Source organism: Planococcus citri, chromosome 1 (assembly GCF_950023065.1).
Source record: "Planococcus citri chromosome 1, ihPlaCitr1.1, whole genome shotgun sequence".
Lineage (NCBI taxonomy): Eukaryota > Metazoa > Arthropoda > Insecta > Hemiptera > Pseudococcidae > Planococcus > Planococcus citri.
This window is the reverse complement of record NC_088677.1, coordinates 5,470,918-5,491,289: the sequence shown is the minus strand read 5'-3', so window position 1 is coordinate 5,491,289 and position 20,372 is coordinate 5,470,918. Positions and strand designations below refer to the sequence as shown.

Here is a 20,372-nt window from a genome sequence, read left to right as displayed (position 1 = left end):
CTATGGCTCAGTACATACATAAACATTATCTTGTAACCATGGCAGACACGTCTTAAAAAACATGTTTGCTGTGGGTACTTTGTCATACTTAATTTCAGTTTAAAAGAATTACCAAAAAACAAAACAAAAAATACCTAATAGGTAGCAATGATTGTTTGGTGGGATGGAGGGAGGGGGATTGAAAAACCGTGTGCTTCTATCACTGTATTATTGGTCAGATTCTGGGGTGTGGGGAATCTCTGGATGTTGATCCAGTCTTCTATAGAATAAAAAGAGTATAGAAAAACTCATTCAGAGACCCAAATTGGAAAAATTAATTGAATATCTGGTAAAAAAGATCAATTACTGATGTTGATTGAGTCTTAAAAGAGAATAGAAAAACTCATTCTAAATTGGAAAAATTAATTAAATATCTAGTAAAAAAAATTAATTACCATAACAATAAAAAATTTAGAACTGATTTAGAATGATGGAAAGTAAAACTTTCACTTGCTCTCCATTGAGTCATATGACAAGGTAATTGTTCTACTACATTGTATGCAGAATGTTTTTGGTTGGTCGTTTGATTGGTAAATGAAAACATTGCAGAAAAAAGAACATTTTACATATAACTAAAAATGAATAAAATGACTATATTACAATAATTTGAAGGGTAGAATTACTGTGTGTAGAATTTTAATCTTTACTTTTAAAACATGAAAAAAAGGTTGCTTACTGTGTATGTACAACACATTAATGTGGTTACGTACATATTTTTCAATGTATTAAAATATCCCATTAAAACCCAAGAATAAGTTGTATATCATTATCTTGCACTTGCTGTTGGGCTTATTTAGCATGTTTATTGGTTCTGTGTGAATATTAAAGAACACTGCATTAGATTCTTCCACCAATTATTACAGGTCTAGGAACCTATTTACACTGAGGTATAATGAATGTACCTATCTTTAATTCTGTTATGAACTTCTAAATCTAAATTGTTTGTTCTTACATTCTCTAATGGTGAGTAAAAATCTTTGAAAGTATTTTTTTATTTTTAAATAAGAAATTATTTTCAACTGCTTTAGATATAGGTATGAAGGGCGGTTTTCCAAAAAGCGATAAGTCAAAAATCATGATTTCGAGATAAATGACGTTTTTAGTGCCCATTTGAAGCCATGATGCACTTGGAGTATGCAACCTGTCCTGCATGTTGCATTAGGTCTACCTCAACACGTACGTGTTGGTTTCGCGGTGTAACTCGAGTTCGCAGCGCTTCTGCGGCAGAAAAAGTAAACTGACTTATCGACTTATGGAAAAACGATTTTTCAGTTTTTCATTTATATGATAAAACCAGCGGTGCAAATCGATGTAAGTCAACTGTTAATCACAAAACAAAAGTAGAAAACCAAAAAAGATCGATTACAAAAAATTTAACCTGTATTTTTAACAAAAATTATCCATTTTGACAATCAAATAAAAACAAAAGTACCTATATTACGATACTATCTAAGTATTGAAAAAAAAACAATTTTCACATCTCTACTTCAACGAACACGAAGTATTACAGTAGGTACAAAAAATTTAACTCATATTTTTAACACCAAATTCAAAGGTTCACTGGATAAATGGTGACTTATCGCGTTTTGGAAAAACGATTGCGATCTGCAACGTACGGAAAAGCTGGATTGCGAGTAAATAAATAGGTATTTTGGGTAGGTTAGGCATTAAATAGGTGAGATACAACCTACAGAACACAATGGCATGAAAAACTCAATTTTCAAAAAACTTGACTTATCGACTTTTGGAAAACCGCCCTTCGTATGTAAACAAACATCTAGAGCCTCTGTCTGCTCAAGTCATAAAGATTTTTAATTTAACTTGAATGTTATTTTCTGAAATATAAAACAAATTAATAGACCTAGACAGTAATAATGTTAATATAGGTACTTACTTAAAAACTAGAGCCTCTATCTGCTCAAGTTAAAAAGAATAAATTACTCTTGAATGTTATTTTCTGAAGAAAAAACAACAAATTAATAGACAATATCTAATATTAATGTACTTTACTTTGAAATGAAAATTAGTCTTACCTACTTGCCAATCTTTTAAAGAAGGAAATTCGCGTTCCTGTCGAATTCGTTATCTGGTCAAAACTGCTATAGAAATGCATTACGATATCGAAAAAGAAGTTCTTCCCACAATTTGGGGGCCCTCTACATAAAAGACATTACATTTGGGGATGTGTTTATCCTTTACCATTAATAAATCTCTTAAAAATGTTACATAATCTCTCAAAAAAAGCTGTGGTGGTGTACCATGTTTGATTGTCTTTCTCACTTGTCTCGCCACCTCCGCCACTTTTTCTAATTGTGACATGGTAAGTGCTGCCATCTAATCCCCCAGCCAGTGAAGCTTGATCAATGCTATCGTTAATTCCAACATTTTCGAGAAGATCCAAAATGTCATGTTCTGTGGTCCTGTGGTATTGTTCGTGTATTTATTATCTCACACACCTGAGCTGTATAGATGGCATACCTTGTACCTTTAAAAAACAAATATTAATGAACATTTTTGTCAGTTGTATTAAAATGATACATTTAGATAATTGCATTTTTTTAAAAATATCGGTCAGACTTTCTATGTATATTAGTACCAAATTTTCTTGAAATCTCTTCAATTATTAAATTACTGTCTCTTTAAACAATGCTGGATTCACCATCCAGTGTTTGTCATAACATGGACATAAGTAGTCACTGTGAAAAAATTAAACTGTTATTAAAATTCAGGATTAGGTACTTACTTCCTTGAGCAAGTTGAAATTGGAGAGAAGACGTACTCACCTACAAAATTTGGTGAGCACTTCTGAATACTCTTCTCTATCTTGATCAAACCTTCCTCCTCCATCGCTTTTACTTCTTTCTGGATTTCCTCCTCCAGCCATTTGGTGTAATGTCTGTGTGAATATTACAGAACACTGCATTAGATTCTTCCACCAATTACAGGTCTAGGAACCTATTTACACTGAGGTATAGTGAAATACCTATCTTTAATTCTGTTTTGAACTTCTAAATCTAAATTGTTTGTTCTTACATTCTCTAATGGTGAGTAAAAATCTTTGAAAGTATTTTTTTATGTTTAAATAAGAAATTATTTTCAACTGCTTTACATATAAGTAGGTATGTAAACAAACATCTAGAGCCTCTGTCTGCTCAAGTCATAAAGATTTTTAATTCAACTTGAATGTTATTTTCTAAATATAAAACAAATTAATAGACTGCGGGGGTATTATCGTCCGCAGTCGTAGATAGGCCCGAACGTAGGTTGGGCATTCGTAATCGAAGTCGCGAGCGCGAGGTAAATAAAAAGGCCGAGGCTAACGTTAAGAGCCTTTATTCGTTCATGTGTACACGTTGACGAAAATATATAGACTATCTAAACAGCTTACTCTAATGTATCGTGTATAGAGAAGCGAGCAACGAGAAAAGGAGCGTGAAGATAGCAACGGAAGGTGGCGGGGTAAGGTGCGAGTATGTAAAAGGCAGGATAACGGGAACTGGTTCACAGAGAGGCGAGCAGCAGCGTATGCGACGACGCAGCATCCCTATAGCTGCGTAGGTATGCGACGAACATCGATATGGTCTCTATAAGGAGAACCAGGATTGATGAGAAGGAGTGCAAGTGCGTCAACAGCGACGACACGAGCATACGAGGATGCGAGAAGGATGACGACGACGACGAGGTATGCGGATGATAGCTATGATCACCGCAAGACCTAGACAGTAATAATGTTAATAGGTATAGGTACTTGATCAAGTTAAAAAGAATAAATTATGTACTCTTGAATGTTATTTTCTGAAGAAAAAACAACAAATTAATAGACAATACCTAATAGTAATATACTTAGAAATGAAAATTATTCTTACCTACTCTCCAATCTTTTTGTTGCGACCTTAGCCGTTGTGAATATCGCGAATTTGTATTTTAAATAAAAATAAAATTTAGATCCAACGCGATTGTTTAGGTAAAAATAGTGGGCTGTAAAATAACGATTATTTAGGCGATTACAAATGTATTTCGCCACATCTCGCGATATTAATTGCTGGCTGTGTCCAGAGCTAAAAGATTGTTTTTTGTCAAGTCATGAACTTGCAACTGAAAGTTCATTCCTTGCATAGTGTCATTAGCTTTTTATCCGTCACAATAAAGACACTATTGCAGTGAGGAATAGACTTGATGGTTTCTATGACCTACTTGTCTTTCTTATGTGAGGTACCTGCTCACCAGATTTTTAAGATGAATAATGAACTTTAGATTCAGTTTAAAAATTTAATTTGAATTAATATAAAAATAAAATACCCAATTCTTAAAGATTTAAATATTATTTAATTGGATTAGAAGGGGGCGCAGAAAAGTATGAAAACATGAAATATAATATACAGGGGTCTGCATAAGTTAGTATTCATATTCAAAAACTGATGCGTTCTTTTCAACACCCTGTTGTGTGTAATGAGTAGATGGAAGGTCTTGTACGTAGTGCGTTGTGTTCGTGGAAGTCCCACCAACATTTTGGTAATAAGGTTAATAGTTTCATTCCCCGCTATGTCACTACAGAAAAAAAAATCATTTTTATTTGAAAAAATTGTCGGTTGTGCAAATCGGAATGCTAACTTATGCCGACCCCTGTATAATATAACAATCGTGACAGTACAAAAAATCGATATTAATCAAACATTGTAGACTGCTCTATATTCCTACAAGGAAGTGGTTTGGTGGCTGTTCCAATTCAGTGCGTTTGATTGGCTTGGAAACCAAACAAGACCATCAATGTATCACTTCGCTATAAAAACTAAAGAAAAATAAAACAAAAATTACTTACTTACTATGAAAATATTATAAAAATAAATTGTTGTTACTGAGATCTACATTGCCGTTTTTTTATGAAAGGCAGAGGGCAGATTAAAGGAGATATTAATAAACATCATAGTAAATTTGTTTATCAAAATTGTTAACAAGATGTATGACATTCTTACCTCAACAACCTTCTGCACAATTTTTCAGGATGTGTCAATGTACGCATGCTCGCTGTTATACCAAACATCATGTTGAAAGATGTTTAATGTGGGTGAGAACACTTAGTCTCCTATGAATTTGGTGAGCACTTCAGCATACTCTTCTCGATTCTCACCAAACCCTGCAAATAAAAAATTAATACTTAATATTCCTAATTTAAAATCTTATAAATAAATAAGTGCAGGACGTGGTAGTGCGGGTTGTCGCCTTTGTGGATGGAAATCACTGCGAATGTATTTCAGTTAGACTTTTCAGGTTGTGGGACAATAGGCTGACAAGCATTTTTCTGAGTGAGATTACTAGGGTGCTATGGCCACGACATCTGTCGAATCGGAAGAAATAGTGGTGTTTTTAAAATGCTTGAAATCCTCCTCATCAGCTGCTAACAGAACATCACTTATTCGTTCTGAAAAAAATAGATATTTATTATTCTGTTACAATGATATAAAATAATTTCACAAATGATGAGTAAGAGTTGATTTGCATGATAAATTGCTCCTTATGGTTTTGTCCAGCAGTATATGCACCAAATCGTATGGCGAGCCATCTATCCCTTTGAATTTTCTGGTTACATCCGTTATTGTGAAAATTTTATGTTGCTGGAGTTTCATTAATGAAATGAAATTGAGATGGCTTGGGGGGAATTTTTCCCAACGCCTTCACTTTAGCAATTAATGTCGATCTATGCTCCATCATTACTTTATTGTACTGACTGCTTACACCCAATGCCTGAAAAATATACTTTGTTGTCTTACCATGCAAATTATTATCTTAGAAATTTTGAAGCTGTTCTAACACTTTATTTTAGTAATGATTTTAAACTTCAATTTAATTTAAAAACAGCTCTGATGAAAAAAAAATACTTACATCGTCTCTGTTGTGATGTAAACTTTCTTTATGTTTGACTGTCAAAATACACGCTTTCATAAGTTTGAGCCTAAGTGATATTGGATTTGTAGGAACCTATTACTTTGAACAATGTATGTTGTTAGGGGTCATTCTCACAAAATAATTACTTGTCCCATTAAAACCCAAGAATATACCAAGTTCAAAAGGTTTTCCAATATGGGAAGTATCGATTTTATCATACAAGAAATTGAGCAAATTGGTCACAACAAAGGAATTATTATTGCTGTGCGGAATATACTTGATGGTTTCTATGACTGACTTATCTTTCTCATGTAAGGTACCTGCTTACCAGATTTTTAAAATGAATAATGAACATTAGATTCAGTTTAAAATTTGAATTTGTACCTATTAGGTGCTATAAAAATAAAATACGCAATTCTTAAACATGTAAATAATTAATTGGATTCCAATTCAGTGCGTTTGATTGGCTTGAAAACCAAACAAGAACATCAACATATCACTTCCCTATAAAAACTAAAGAAAAAAAAACATAAGATTACTTACCATGAAAATATTATAAAAATAAATGTGTGTTAGTAGTTTTCTGCTAAATTGCATCCTCCAAGAAGCAGGGTCCCCTCCAAAAATCATTTTTAGTGTCTCAAAAGCGCTATTTTCAATAACTGGTTTGTTCCATTGAAGAACCCTTTTCCACACCACATCTTGCAGTGGGAAATTAGCGTTTTTGGTAAAATTGGCAATTTGCCCAAAGTTACAATAGTAATGGGTTACTGCGTTGAAAAAAAATTTTCCCACAATTTGGTGGGCCTTCCACATAAAAAACATTACATTTAGGTATTTTCTTGTCAAGAACCATTAGTAAGTTCATTAAAAATTTTACTATACTTTTGGTCGTTTCTAGCAGGGTTGGCAAGTAGACTATATAGTCTACTTTACACGCTTTGTCTACATGTAAACAACATTACTGTAGACAACTATAGTTGACATGTAGACATTGTAGACTATGTAAACTATGGAAACTAGAAAGTAAAACTGTTTTCTGTTTTAGAATAAAGCATTTTTTACATGGATTTTGGCAGAAGATTTTGAAAATTTGCTGTTAAAAACCAAAGTGTTCAAAAATGAGATTCAAAAAACATATCTACTTGCAAAAAAGCAATACTTTTCAGTTTTTGGCCATTTTTGGCAGAAAACCAACTTTTGGATAGGTAATTCTTGAACAAAGTGAAAATCTGTAGCAATATTGTCGAGCTGAAAAGTGAGGATTTGAATCTCTCACAAAGCAAAAGCTGACAATTTCAGCAAAACACAGCATTTTCCTAATTTTTCACAAAAAATGAGATTTTTTTTGCATTTCTTGGGTAAAAAAATGAAACTCTTAAACAATTTGTATAAAAAAGTAAGTTTTTTTAAAAAGTTTTTGCAAAAAATCAAATTTTTCAGCAATTTGGCTGAAAAACAAGAATTTTTATCAATTTTTGAAAAAAAGCGAGTACTTTATATTTGACCACTTTAGGAAAGGAAAAAAACTTGAAAAAAACAAAACTGACAATTTTAGCAGAAGTAGATATTGTCAATTATTAGTAAGAAAATTATACTTTTTCACAATCTTTGTCGAAAGTACAAGACTTTTTTTCTTCAATTTTTCAGTTAAAAAGTGAGGGTAATTTTTTGCGAAAAAACGACAATTTTTAACAAGAAGCGAGATTATTTGGGAATACTTACACAACTTTGAAGTTGACATACATTACATAGTAGACAAAGATATTCTACGCGTAGAGAACCAACCCTGGTTTCTAGTTGCCAGAAGAGGAGTCTATCTAGGAGAAATGTTGATACATCCATTTTGTAGTAGTTCATAATATGTTTATCTGTACAGGTGAAGTACAAGTTGTCCTTGTTCATCATACAAGTTCTTGCGTGCTCAACTTGTTGTGGTGGTGCATCATCACCTAATAAAGCGTCACACATTCCATTAGTAAAACATAGTATTGTAAATTAAATAACGAGATGTGTGACATTTTACCTCAATGACTTTCTGTACTATTTTTCTGGATGTGTCTATGTACGCAATACGCATGCTTGCTGTCATACCAAACATCATGTTGGAAGATGTTCAGCATCGGTGAGAATATGTACTCACCTATGAATTTGGTGAGCACTTCTGGATACTCTTCTCTATCTTGATCAAAACTTCCTCCTTCATCACTTTTACCTCTTTCTGGATTTCCTCCTCCAGCAGTTTGGCATATGCGCTATTTTTGAGTTCTTCGCATACCGGTAAACTGAGCGGAAGTCCATCCGCTTCCACCCTTGATTCCGTTCCTTCTTCTGGCACCATGGTATTCTTGGACTCCTTTGGAGGTATTGCAGACAATTTCTGATGTGGATAGCTGTGATAGATCGCGAAATAGATCTCCATCCTGTAGCCTCCTCCAGTTTCTTCGAGCACCTTTCGAGTGGAACTACAGCGGCATTGATAATTTTTGTATCTGCATAAATGGACGAGGTGGAAGTGGGTGTTTTCTCTGTCGTGGTACTATACCGCTGTGAATGAGTTTTGACCAGACTTTTCAGGTTGTTTTGTAAGAGGCCAACAAGCTTCTTGCCCAGTGGCTGTGATAATGTCGTGTAGCCATGTTCGTTTCCTATCAATGTTATATAATCTTGTAAGAAAAGTTGCGGTGGCGTACCGTGTCTTATGCTGTGTCTTGCCTTCTTCGCCACGTCGTCCAATTTCTGCAATTTCAATGCGATAGTGGCTGCCGTCGCATCCCGTGACCATTTGTTGATCTGGACAGAAATCTTGGATTTGCTTCAGGATTACGTGGTAAATTGCTCCTTATGCTTTGTCCAGGGTAGTATATGCACCACATCATATGGTGAGCCATCTATCCCTTTGAATTTTCTGGTTATGTCCGTTATTGTGAAAATTTTATGCTGCTTGAGTTTTGTTGATGAAATGCAATTGAGATGGCTTGGGGGAATTTTTCCTAAGGCCCTCAATTTAGCGATTAATGCCGATCTATGCTCAAGCACTACTTTATGGTACTGACTGCTTAGTGCTCACACCCAATGCATGAAAAATATAATTTTTTGTGTTACCATACAAATTATTATCTTAGAAAATTTGAAGCTGTTCTAATACCTTATTTTAGCAATGATTTTATATTTCAATTTAATTTAAAAACAGCTCTAATGAAAAAAAATTGCTTACTTGGTCATGGAATCATATACGTTTTCATTGTGAGTTGTAGATCTTATTGATGTTCGAGCTGTCCTAGGGAATCGTCTCTGTGGTTTCTACTCTGGTGACATTCGCTTCATAGGAGCCTATTACTTGAACAAAGTATTATTTTGTGAGAATGACCCCTAAGGTCATTCTCACAAAATAATTACTTATCCCATTAAAACCCAAGCCATTTACGCCCATAATTTTTAAAATTAAAATATTTAATATAAGAAAGGGGAAATGAAGAAGTGAAATAAATGAATAGAAACTACGCCGTTTTAAATATGCCATCATTAAGGTTCATCTGGATGAATTATGGTTAATGGATGATCTTGGACTTGTACCTGGATTGCTTGATCAGGCACATGTAAAAATAGAAAAATAAATAAGTAAAACTAAAACTCAAAAGTCAAAACACTATAGAAAATCTCCATAATGAAGTGACAACTTGATTACAAAAATAGCCCTTGTCAGTTCAAAGAGAAATAGGGGTGGTGCTTTTCTCCACTGCATAGTATGAATGCATAAGTATGTAGCCCTCCAAAAGTTTTTCTGAGAGTTACAAGAATTACTCAAGTAAATAACAAAATCACTTTGAAGTTGTAAATAACACAAAAAAAAAGTTTCAAAAAGATATAATATAGGTACATGTGTGTACTGTGTATCAATAATAATAATTTTGAAGTAAATATTCGAAACATACTACACCTGTACAAAAAAACTACTTACTTAATATTTGAATTTCATGACCTTTTAATTATTAGAAAAATGTTCTCAAATGTTTTTATTCATTGTCGTTTTGTTTTTATTATTTTAATCCATCTTTTGAGTATTTTGTTGGAACCAAGTTCAAAATGCACAGCACAACAAAAATGAAGTGAATTCTTTCTCACATCATCATAGTAAATTTTTTATTCACCATAGTATTCTTGATATCTCCAGGAGTAGTTAACTTGTTTTTACGCTGCCCTGATTTGTGTAATTTTTGCACAATTTCATTAATAGATGAAGGATTATCCTTTCTCTTAGGATTATCCTTTCATTTATATGCTATATTAGTTACTAAAAAAAACTGCAGTATGTTGAAAATAAAAGCACTAAAAAAAGAGAGTAAACAGAAACAATACCTTCACTTTACGTGCAAAAAGTTGGTAAAAATACGGATACTGTACGGTAGGTTATTGGGAACTTTACCCTGATTGAAAAGGCTTCCTTTTTGGTTGATCCCAGGGTAGAATTACTGTGTGTAGAATTTTTATCATAAACTTTAAAACATGAAAAAACAAGGTTGCTTACCTACTGTTGTAAATTTAACTGTTCAATGGTCACCTATAGAGTGACACACATTCCATTGGTAACAATATAGTATATAGTTTTAGGTAAATTAAATCTAAATGTGTGACATTCTAACCTCGATGACTTTCTGCACTATTTTTCTGGATGTGTCAATGTAGGTGTGTTCACTATGGTACCAAACATCATGTTGGAAGATGTTCAGCATTGGAGAGAAGACGTACTCACCTATAAATTTGGTGAGAACTTCTGGATACTCTTCTCTATCTTGATCAAACCTTCTTCCTCTATTGCTTTTACCTCTTTCTGGATTTCCTCCTCCAGCGGTTTGGCATATGCGCTATTTTTGAGTTCTTCACATACGGGTAAACTGAGTGGAAGTCCATCCACTGCCACCACTGATTCTGTTCCTTCTTCTGGCACCATGGTCTTCTTGGACTTGTTTGGAGGTATTGCAGACAATTTCTGATGTGGGCTGCTGTGATAGATTGTGAAATAGATCTAACCATCCTGTAGCCTCCTCCAGTTTCTTCGAGCACTTTTCGAGTGGAACTACAGCGGCATTGATAATTTTTGTATCTGCATAAATGGACGAGGTGGAAGTGGGTGTTTTCTCTGTCGTGGTACGATACCGCTGTGAATTAAGGAACTAAACTGTGAATGAGTTTCGACCAGACTTTTCAGGTTGTTCCGTAACAGGCCGACAAGTGCTTACACCTAATGCATAAAAAATATAATTTTTTGTGTTACTATACAAATTATTATCTTCTAAATTTGAAGCTGTTCTAATACCTTATTTTAGCAATGATTTTATATTTCAATTTAATTTAAAAACAGCTCTAATGAAAAAAAATTACTTACTTGGTCATGGAATCATATACATTTTTGCGGTTCCTTTTGTTGATGTGTTGACTGTCATAATAAACACTTTCATGTGTTTCAGCCAGGGTGATATTGGCTTCATAGGACCCTCTTACTTGAACAATGTATGTTCGGGGGGTCATTCTCACAAAATAATTACTTATCCCATTAAAACCCAAGAATATCTTGTAGATATAGCTATTTGAGCTTCATTTCGAGTATCTCTTGGTTCTGTGTGAATATTTAAGAACACTGTATATTAGATAACCTTCTGCCAATTACAGGTCTACGTACCTTACCTATTTACACTGAGGTATAATAAAATTTCTCTAATTCTGTTATGAACTTCTAAATATTATTAACTGCAAAGTACATACCATAAGCCCATATTTTATGTTTGTAAATGACCCACAATTCTTAAAATTAAAATATTTGATATAAGAAAGGGGAAATGAAAAAGTGAAATAAATGAATAGAAATTACGCTGTCTTAAATATGCCACCATTCAAGTTCATCTGGATGAATCATGGTTAATGGATGGTCTTGGACTTTTACCTGTATTGCTTGATCAGGTACATGTAAAAATGAAAAAATAAATGAATAAAAGTCAAACTCAAAAGTCAAAACACATCCCCATAAGAAATAGCCCTTGTCAGTTCAAAGAAAAGCTTTTCTCCACTGCATAGTATGAATGCATAAGTATGTAGCCTAGCCTTCCAAAAATTTTTCTGAAAGTTACAAGAATGACTCAAGTAGATAACAAAATCACTTTAGTTGTACATAAATAACACAAAAAAAAAGTTTCAAAAAGATATAATATAGGTACACGTGTGTATCAATAATAATTTTGAAGTAAATATTGTAAACATACTACACCTGTACAAACAAAACTACTTACTTAATATTTGAATTTCATGACCTTTCAATTATTAGAAAAATGTTCTCAAATGTTTTTATTCATTTTCGTTTTGTTTTTATTATTTTAATCCATCTTTTGAGTATTTTGGCGGAACCAAGTTCAAAATGCACAGCACAACAAAAATGAAGTGAATTCTTTCTCACATCATCACAAAGCTGTTTAGCTGTGATAATTTCAGTGGAAAAAACGTTTTAATAAAAGTAAAAATTTGTTCGATGAGGTATGTACTTGGAAGTGCTCTTATGAGAAATAAAGTTACCTCCTTTTCAAAAGCAATTTAATTTATACTTTTTCAGGTACCCCCACTTCTTACTTTTTCACCCTCCATCAGCCAGCAGGTTTTTCTGATGATGTCATCTTGCTCGCATGACAACTCACCGCCGCATTGGCACGCATGCGCTCAAAAAGGTGTTCCATATAGACCCCCTTAGTACTTGCAAGGTCTCTGGGAACTGGGAAGTTCCTTGTCAAGACTTTCTTTCTCTGTAAAAATTTTAAAAAAAATACAACAAATAAAAATTACTTACTATGAACATATTTTTGAAACATTCTGATATTTTTTTACTGGATGGTATTGTACTTTTTGAAAAATTTCGAAGAGGCAACCAAGCGTTTAACCCATTTGTTTGCACCTGATCATACTCGTTCTTATTCCAAATAAATAATAACAGTTAACCAGTTTTTTAATCTTAATTATTTTTCAATTTTATAATCTTACATCAATATAATGTATAATGTGGACAACGTCGTAGGGCAATCTGTTCACTTCCTTAAACTTCCGTGTAATATCACTGATGGTAAAAATCTTGTGCTGTTTTAATTTTGTTAGAGATATAAAGTCCAAGTGACTAGGTGGTATTTTTCCCAATGCTCTAACTTTTGATATTAGGGCTGCTCCAGGCTCCATTACACCTTTATTCATTTTTTTGAATCGCAATTGATTTAGGTAAATTAAATCAAAATGTGTGACATTCTAACCTCGATGACTTTCTGCACTATTTTTCTGGATGAGCACTTCTGTATACTCTTCTCTATCTTGATTGAACGTTCCTCCTCCATCCCTTTTACTTCTTTCTGGATTTCCTCCTCCAGCCATTTGGTGTGGTACGCTATTTTCGAGTTGTTTGCATACTGATATACTGACTGAAAGTTCACCCTCTTCCACCATGGATTGCGTTCCTTCTTCATGCACCATGAAGACTCATAAACATTGAAATCTATAATCAATTCTCCATGATTAACCGGGAACTGAAAGTAACAATTTAACAAAGTTAATCATTTGTATGAGTTGGGTTTTTTCCAACGTCGTTAATTCTGTTAAAAAGCTACTTACTTTCAAAGGTATTGTTGTCTTCTACCCTCTTGGAGGCATTGCAGACAATTTCTGATGTGGACGGCTGTGACAGATTTTGAAATAGATCAAGCCATCCGGTACCCGCCTCCTCCGATTTCTTGGAGTGCTTTTTGGGTTAGTTCAGCCTTTGACTATATATACATGGACTGCTATCTCATACATAGATTAAAGGGAATAGCGAAGCCAAAGCAATAGAGGTACTTAATCGGTGATCTGGACTGAAATCTTGGATTTGCTTCAGGATTACTTCCTTGAACAAGTCAAAATTGTTGATCTCATGTTAAGAAAAGCAGAGACAGACTTCCTCCATTCCATCATCACAACTACCTACATTCTTTGCAGTACTCGCTGATGCACCGGTTGAGGACTTGCACTTGTAGGAAGCTTACTAGGGTGCTATGGCCACGACATCCGTTGAATCTTAAGAAATGAGTAGTGTTTTTAAAATGCTTGAAATCCTCCTCATCAGCTGCTAACAGAACATCACTTATTTGTTCTGAAAAAAATAGATATTCATTATTTTTTAAAAATGATATAAAATAATTTCACAAATGATAAGGTAGGTACGAGTTGATTCAACTTACATGGTAAATTGCTCCTTATGGTTTTGTCCAGCAGTATATGCACCACATCATATAGTGAGCCATCTACCTCTTTGAATTTTCTGGTTATGTCCAATCTATACTTTTTTCAGATAACCCCACTCCTCACACTTTCTTCCTCCACCAGCCAGTGGGTTTTTCCAATAACTTCATTGCGCTTCACCGGTGCGCATGCGCTCAAAGAGGTATTTCATACAGGTCCCCTTACTGTACTTGCAAGGTCTCTGGGAAGTTCCTTGTCAAGACTTTCTGTCTCTGTAAAAATGAAAAAAATACAACAAATAAGAATTACTTACTTACTATGAACATATTTTTAAAACTTTTTATAATATTGCGTTTTAGAAGGAATTGGCAATTTGATGTGTAATTGGGGTGGAAAAATGGATTTCATTTCAACATCAGCAGTGGTTTCCACGCTGCAATTTTGTTAAACATTTTCCAATATTAATCACTTATACTACATTTATTTTTATTTTTCACATTTTATATTAAATTGAAGTAGGATTCCTAATTTAAAAAAATGTGAGTAAATAAGTATATACCAACCTACAAATTATGATACCTTGGATGTGAATTCTACAGCTCTTTGGCGTGTTATGATCACCATATTTTCAGATTGTTGTGGAAGTGGATCTCAAACTATAAACTAGATCTAATCTACACATGGCTTCTGTCAAAATAATAAATGTAAAACAATTCATATGTACAATCAACCTTCCTCATAATGAAACATTGAATTTCAGAATGATTAGCACGTTTTCTGCACAATAAGGCATCATACACCTGCCAACTGCTATCATTCTACCAGCTACCAGTCTGATAACAGTTATTTTCTTTTATTGGGGAGATTTCATATTTTACATAGGCAGCCATTGTTGAATAGAGGCCATTATTAATATAATTGGCCAATCAGTGTGATTATTCTACCAGTAGACATCATTTTTCTGAGTGTAATATATTGATGACATATTTTTCAATTCTAAAGTAGGCAGCCATCGTTTATCTATCACTCCTACTTATATAGCACTTGTTCATGTATTTATTATCTCACACAGCTGAGCTGTATAGGTTGCATAATAATGAACATTTTTGTCAGTTTCTTGTATTAAAATGATACATTTAAGTAGATAATTGCATATTAAAAAAAATATCAATCAGACTTTCTATATTACTATCAAATTTTCTTGAAATCTCTTCAATTACTGTCTCTTTAAACAATGCTGGATTCACTATCCAGTGTTTGTCATAACATGGACATAAGTAGTCACTGTGAAAAAATGAAACTGTTATTAAAATTTGGGATTACTCCCTTGAACAAGTCGAAATCGTTGATCTCATGCTTAGAAAAACAGAGACAGACTGCCTCCATTCCATCATCACAACTACAAACTTTGCAGTACTCGCAGATGCACCCATTGGGGGCTTGCACTTGTGGGAAACTTACTAGGGCACTACCACCACAACATCTGTCAAATTGGAAGAAATGAGTGGTGTTTTTAAAGTGCTTGAAATCCTCCTCATCAGCTGCTAACAGGACATCAGTTATTCGTTCTGAAAAAAATAGATATTAATTATTTTGAAAAAATGATATAAAATAATTTCACAAATGATAAGCACGAGTGGATTCAACTTACATGGTAAATAATTACTCCTTATGGTTTTGTCCAGCAGTATATGCATCACATCGTATGGTGAGCCATCTATCCCATTGAATTTTCATGGTTATGTCCGGTATTGTGAAAATTTTATGTTGCTTGAGTTTTGTTAATGAAATGAAATTGAGATGGCTTGGGGAAATGATTTTTAACACCGTCCACTTTAGGGATTAATGCTGATCTTTGCTCCATCACTACTTTACTGTACTGACCGCTTACACTCGATGCCTGAAAAATATACTTTTTTGTGTTACCATACAAATTATTATTTTAGAAAATTTGAAGCTGTTCTAACACCTCATTTTAGCAATGATTTTATACTTCAATTTAATTTAAAAACAGCTCTGATGAAAAAAAAAATTACTTACTCCTAACTCCTGCGTGCTTAACTTATTATGATGGTGCATCATTACCTATAAGAAGTATCATACGTACATTCCATTAGTAAATCATGGTAGTTTAAATAATGTGTAACGAGATGTGTGACATTCTTACCTCAATTACTTTTTGGACTATCTTCCTGGTCGTATCTATGTAAGCGTGTTCGCTTTCATACCAGACGTCGTGGTTGAAGATGTTGAGGGCTGGTGAGAAGACGTACTCACCTATAAAAGAGGTGAGCACTTCTGCATAATCTTCTCGTTCAGTTAAAACCCAAGAACATCTTGTAGATATAGCTATTTGAGCTTCATTTCGAGTATCTCTTGGTTCTGTGTGAATATTAAAGAGCACAGCATTGAATATCCTTCTACCAATTACAGGTCTAGGTAGTAGGTACCTATTTACACTGAGGCATAATAAAATCTCTTTAATTCTGTTATGAACTTCTAAATATTATTAACTGCGAATTATGTACCATAAGCCTATATTTCATGATTGTAAATGGCCCATAATTCTTAAAATTAAAATATTTAATAATACAAGAAAGGGGAAATGAAGAAGTGAAATAAATGAATAGAAATTACGCTGTCTTAAATATGCTACAATTCAGGCTCATTTAGATGAATCATGGTTAATGGATAGTCTTGGACTTTTACCTGGATTGCTTGATCGGGCACATGTAAAAATAAATAAATAGATGAATAAGAGTCAAACTTTGAAAGTCAAAACACTATAGAAAATCCCCATAATGAAGTGATAACTTGATTTCAAAAATAGCCCTTGTCAGTTCAAAGAAAAATAGGGGAGGTGCTTTTCTTCACTGCATAGTATGAATGCATAAGTATGTGGCCCTCTAAAAGTTTTTCTGAGAGTTACAAGAATTACTCAAGTTGATAACAAAATCACTTTGAAGTTGTAAATAACACAAAAAAAAAGTTTCAAAAAGGTATAATATTAGGTACATGTGTGTATCAATAATAATTTCTAAGTAAATATTGTAAACATACTACACCTGTACGAAAAAATTACTTACTCAATATTTGAATTTCATGACATGACTTGTTTGGGGATTTGTTGAGGAAATGGTGAGGAATTGGTGTAAATATTGGGAATTGGATTTGAAAACTATAAAAAAAATTTGGATGGCATACCTAGGTACCTAGGGGTTGAGAGGAATGTTTTTGAAAAATTGGTGCAAATCAGACCAGTAATTGAAGCTGGTGAACTTTGAATGAGTTTTCACAGTAATCTTTTAAATACCTATGAAGAAATATTGTGACTGAGTTTTGCTATAAAAACTAAAGAAAGAAAAACAAAAATTACTTACCATGAAAATAGTATAAAAATAAATGTGTGTATCCATTGTATTTATCTTCAATTGCGTTTTTTAATGCGAGGCAGAGGGCAGATTAAAGGAGATGCACTTCTCAATTGCATATTAGTCGAATAATTTTTTATTTCACAACATTTTTTCGGACAATACTTGAATCTGAAGTTTGTTTTAGTGAATGAAACCATTCAACACACCAAACAAATGTTAGTATCGAAGTAATGTAAAGTACATAAATGGCTGCCACTTGGAGGACTGAAACTCTGATAGTACCTGTATCCTACATTTTCTATATTTGGTTGTAGGTATGTCTTGACTCATAAGAAGTTTGATCACACAACACAACACAACAAAAATGAAGTGAATTCTTTTTCACTTCATCATATAATTTCAGCGGAAAAAATGTTTTAATGAAAGTAAGAAATTTTCTGATGAGGTCTGTACTCTGAAGTGCTCTCATGAGAAATACAGTTGCCTTCTTTTCAAAAACAATTTAATTTATACTTTTTCTGGTACCCCCACTTCTCACTTTTTCTCCCTCCACCAGCCAGCAGGTTTTCTGATGACGTCATCATGCTCACATGACGGTGTTCCATATAGGCCCCCTTAGTACTTGCAAGGTCTCTGGGAACTGGGAAGTTCCTTGTCAAGACTTTCTTTCTCTGTAAAAATGAAAAAAAAATACAACAAATAAAAATTACTTACTATGAACATATTTTTGAAACATTCTGATATTTTTTTACTGGATGGTATTGTACTTTTTGAAAAATTTCGAAGAGGCAACCAAGCGTTTTACCCATTTGTTTGCAGCTGGTCATTCTCGTTCTTATTCCAAATAAATAATAACAGTTAATCATTTTTTTAATCTATATTATTTTTCAATATTATAATCTTAGGTATATCAATTTAATTTATATACATACATCTTAGTCTACTTACTTGTTGTTCCATTATTTTCTCATAATCAAATACTGATGTTGATCGAGTCTTCTACAGAGTAAAAAGAGAATAGAAAAACTCATTCAGATCTGGTAAAAAAAAATCAAATACTTGTATAACAAAAAAAAATTTAGAACTGATTTAGAATGATGGAAAGTAAAACTTTCACTTACTCTCCATTGAGTCAACATTTTCAACCAATAAGATTTGCCAAATTACATTAATACTTTCTTCATATGACAAGGTCATTGTTCTACTATACATTGTACACACATTTTGCATATACATAACTAAAAATGAATAAAATGACAATATTAAAATAATTGTAAGATAAAATTACTGTGCATGGAATTTTAATCTTGAACTTGAAAACATGAAAAAAAAATGTAGGTACTTACTGTAAAATTGTTTGACCCTCCATTAATTGCATAATCTAATGTTCGGTTACTCTTGTATGTTCTGCAGTATGTAAAAAATTGATTTGGTAATTAGTAGGACTTGGTAAAAGGATAGAATTGGGCAATCTATTAAAATATCCCATTAAAACCCAAGAATTTGTCTTTCTTATGTGAGGTACCTGCTTACCAGATTTTTAAAATGAATAATGAACTTTGAATTCATTTTAAATTTTTGCTTTGAATTATGTAGGTACTATAAAAATAAAATACACCATAGGTATAGTATAACAATAGTGATTGTACAAAAAATTGATATTAATCTAACATTGTAGACTGCTCTATTTCCTACAAGGAAGTGGCTTGGTGGCTGTTCCAATTCAGTGCGTTTGATTGGCTTGAAAACCAAACAAGAAAATCAAAGAATCACTAAAAAAAAAAAAAATTAATTACCATGAAAATATTGTAATTTAATAAAATGTTGAATGATCACTAATATCACTATACATATATACTGAATGAAATTCGCTGAAATTTGAGTACGTTATACTTAAAAGTATTCCTGAGAGAAGTTGACATTGTTGTTTAACGGTTTTGGACAAAATGCCTTATGCTTATGGAACCCGGAATTCATTTTTTTATTCATTTTGTGGTGGAAAATTATTCACTTCTTTGGATAGATACTATATATACTTGCTTCTATCAGTTAAATTTGCATTAAAATGATGGGGTCCGGAATTACAATGTTTGATAGTAGGATGAGTTGGTCACATTTTCATGCAATTTTTAGAATCAGGTTGCTCTAAAGATGAATTTTCTGTAGATAGGGTCTCCTGTGGCAAATTTTGTCCCAATATTCGAAAGTAGGGCTATTTAACCCGTGTTCTATTTTATAGGAAAAATTATTGAAATTTATACCCAAACATGGATCTCATTGCATTGTCAACTACCTACATTCCTATCGTAACATAAGAGTACCTAAGTACCTATTCTATGTATGTATGTACTTATAAATTTGGTTTAAAATCACATTCATTGTTGAAAAGTGTCTAGTATATAATCTGTTAGGTACCCTTACATGGCATATTAATGATATTTTTCACAAATCTAATCTTGTTTTCTTCCATTGGTGCAATCTACATGCGACCATTTGGAGGTCTGCAGTGTACCCATATTTTAATATGTATTCAGCTGTCCAGATATAATATTTGTTATTGTGATTGTTTTTAATCTATGTAGGTGTGTTTCATTATTATTACCTACTTTAATTCCGGTATAATGACCAATATTTTTTTTATTGTTAAGCAGCATTCAATTTTCTTAAAGTTGTATTCTTCGATATTGAATAAAATATCTACTTTTATATATTTGTACCTACCTACTTACGTTTTTAAAATTTATTACTCACAGCTGCGATTCGTTTTACTGGATTCTTAATTGTATAGGTATGTTGTACGTTGTTTTAATTCATTACATTTTTAAAACTGAA

At 33.0% G+C, this 20,372-nt stretch overlaps 1 long non-coding RNA gene across 1 annotated transcript; it reads left to right on the top strand.

Moving 5' to 3' along the window:
• Positions 1 to 1,494: 1,494 nt before the first annotated feature.
• Positions 1,495 to 20,372, top strand: LOC135845764 (uncharacterized). Its single transcript, XR_010558821.1, has 2 exons — positions 1,495 to 1,925; positions 3,784 to 20,372. It is a non-coding gene; the product is annotated as an uncharacterized LOC135845764 (long non-coding RNA).